The sequence below is a fragment of the Chrysochloris asiatica genome, unplaced genomic scaffold (assembly GCF_000296735.1).
Source record: "Chrysochloris asiatica unplaced genomic scaffold, ChrAsi1.0 scaffold00079, whole genome shotgun sequence".
NCBI classification, from domain to species: domain Eukaryota; kingdom Metazoa; phylum Chordata; class Mammalia; order Afrosoricida; family Chrysochloridae; genus Chrysochloris; species Chrysochloris asiatica.
In genome coordinates, this window is record NW_006408597.1 from 11,332,718 (window position 1) to 11,336,013 (window position 3,296).

A 3,296-nucleotide genomic window follows, 5' to 3' on the forward strand; every position below is an offset into this window, starting at 1 on the left:
CCATATGAGGTTATTGAAAATACCATGGCTTGGGTCAGGCGCACCTTAGTCCTCAAGCTGACATCTCTGCTCTTCAATACTTTAAAAAGTTCCTGTGCCGCAGATTTGCCATACACCATACAGTACCTAAAAAGCAGCAAAAAAATTATGTTCACATGCAGAAACAAGACAGAGTAACTCAAATAAGCAACCAAGAGGAAGAACTAGAAAATGCTTTTGAGTAAGAAAAGGCACTGGAACTACCTGAAAAATAATTCAGGAGAAATATTGAGGTACATTCAAATGTATCATAGAAAGGTTGAGTAAAACAAGGAAGAATTCAGAAAGGTGCTAAAGGAACAATTGGGGACAATACAAAACTGCCACACAGAGGTCTGGATGATCAATAGTAAAGTATTAAAACTGGACAATACACTGACAGGGCAAAGACAAGAATTGAATTAATGGAAACATGAATTAGAAAGCTTGAAGATAAATATCTCAATACTTGTAAGATCGAAGACCAATCAGAAAAAAAGATGGAAAAATCTGAAGAAAGCCTGATTCATGTTGGGACAACATGAAGAGGAGTAACCTACAGCTGATTGGAATTCCAGAACAGGAAGAAACAAAGAAAACCACAAAAAAAGAAGAGATACTGGAAGAAAATAAGCATTCAAGAAGCTGAACAAACCCCAGGCAGGATAGACTGCAAAAGAAAATCACCAGGGCATATAATCAAACTCTCCAAAATCAAAGACAAGGAACAAATCCTGAAAGCACCTAGGGAAAAATGAAATGTTACCTACAAAGGAAACCCACTAATATTAATCTCTGATTTCTCTGCAGAAACCATGCTGGCAAAAAGACAATGGGAGACATATAGAAAACTCTGATAGGAAAAAACTGCCAACCAAGAACCATACCCAGCAAAGTTGTCCATCAAATATGATGGCAAAATTAGAACATTTCATATATGTAAGAGTTCAGAGAAGAACAAAACTACAAGACTGAAAATAGGGGATATGGGATGTCAGTCTATGATCAAGACAACTACAACGTGAAGGGAGTGAAAAGTATAGTTACAGAGTTCTTTTCCAGTGTACATGGAACATTCTCTAGAATAGATCAAGTGTTAGGCCACAAAGAAAGTCTCAATAAGTTTAAAATATAAAAACAGCAAAATACTACAAAGCATTTTCTCAGATCACAATGCTATAAAATTAGAAATCAACAATAGGAAGATCAAGTACATAAAGTCAAATACATGGAAACTGAATAACACCTGCTTAGAAGCTGTTCTTGCCTGTCTGCTGAGAGGATAGGAGTGAAGATGTTAATATACCGTTCTAGCCCTCTCTGACTCCTGCCTGTCCTCACCTAGAAACTGGCTATTATGTAGGGTTTCCAAGGATCAGCTGGTGGGTTTGAACCTCTGACCTTGTGATTAGTAGTATTTATCCTACAGCCCAACCCTAGGACTCCTTGTATAACTGGTGCAAAGAACAAGTGTAGTGAAGATGAATGGTAAAAGCAAAAATTAGAGCCTGCCACTTCCATTGCTAAGAATACAATCTAGACATCTTAGTTACAAGGACTTATATGTTCTGGCATCACTTAATATCTCTGGTTTTGTCTCCTTCCATTATCTTTTCACCCTTCTTCTCCTCCTTTCCAGCCACATTGGGTCTTCAGTCTGTCTGTTGCTTGAACACTGCAAGTGTTTTCTGATTTCAAAGCCATGGTTGAAACTTAACTGATACATACACCTTTATTTCAAAGACTAGGTCTCAGATCATTTATTTAAATTTTTTTATTATTGGAATAAAGTATCTTTTAATTTTAGATACTTTCATGAAGTTTTCAGTACACAATCTTTCCAGTGGAGAAGACAGAACATGAGAATCAGCCTCCAGCTGTTAGCAGGTGTTTGGCTGACAATGTGGGCTCCTCCTTGCCAGTGTGGTGAGGTGGAGGCATGTACTTCCCTTCCATTATCAGCGTTTCCTGCTGCTGTTTGATCATGGTCATGCATTTCAATTGTTTTCTGATGAAGCAAACATTCTGAAAAATCATCAGACTATCTTATACTGTTTTCCTGCCCAGATACCACTAATTCCATGAGCACATTCTATCCACTCTTTTTCAAAAGGATGGCATCCAACTGGAAGGCTGTATGGCTGTTTAGCACTCTGGATTGTCAGCCAGCAGTATACATTAAGGTTTAGCCTTTTCTGCACATCCAAGAAAGCCTTGGCTCTAAGGAGTCCTTGTCTTCTCGCTAATTGCTACTACAGCATGGTTGCTTTCAAGCCAGATCATTTATTCTTGCTGCCTGCTCAGGGTTATTTGAAGAACCACAGGCCTTTAAAAAATGTTTTATCAGCTTCTGAAGCAAAATAGATTATTTATTGACCCATAGAAAGGAGGATTTCCAAGTCTATTCTGTCTAAATGAACCACTGAAGTACAGGAAAAAGTATGAGAAATTTCATCTATAATGATTGAAGGCACCTTTCATTACAAAGTTGTACTTTTGTGTACAATTGACAATATATGTAATAAATTAGTACAGTACTACATGTGTATAATTTATAAATGTACATGTAGATTAAGCCTTTTTTTGTATGAATTGACTAATCCAAAAACTAGTGGCTGTTTGGTTAAATAATGCTAATGAAACAAAGATGTTTTCTCTCTTTTTAATAATTGCAACATTGGTAAGCCAAGCAGTCTATTGTTTTCATTAATAGTAAGTGATATCAAGGGAAAAAGACTTTAGAAAGCAAAAGGGTGAAAATGAGCAACAAAGTGTATAGATTACCTTATTCTTAGGTTACATTGACTCTGTTAGAAGCATTTTTCTTTTAATTGTGCATTCACCATAAATTAATTGGGTACCTATTGAAATTGTTGTTGTTGTTAGGTGCTGTCCAGTCAGTACAGCATAACAGAATGAATCATTGCTTGGTCCTACACCAATCTCATAACCATTGCTATGCTTGAGCCTATTGTTGCTGCCACTCTGCCAATCTATCTCATTGGGGGTTTTCCCTTTTTTTTTGCTGACCCTCCACTTTACCGATCATGATATTCTTTTCCAAGGGCTGGTCCCTCCTGATAATATGTCTGAAGTATGAGAGCTAATTCTGGCCATCCTGCCTTCTAAGGAGCAACCTGGCTCCTTCTTTCAACACAGATTTGCTTGTTCTTCTGGCAGTATTAGAGATCCTTGGATTCCTAGTGGGAAAACACTGATTGTAATACACTGGATCTTAAGCATAAACCAGAAACTGTATATTTGTTAAGTGCCATAGA

The 3,296-nt window shown here is 37.2% G+C and overlaps 1 protein-coding gene and 1 pseudogene across 1 annotated transcript in view; one reads left to right on the top strand and one right to left on the bottom strand.

Annotated features, from left to right (window-relative positions):
- The window catches only part of EXD2 (exonuclease 3'-5' domain containing 2), a 120,809-nt gene that overhangs the window by 30,404 nt on the left and 87,109 nt on the right, over positions 1-3,296 (top strand). The window lies entirely within an intron of this gene.
- LOC102832757 lies at positions 1,885-2,838 on the bottom strand (annotated as a pseudogene).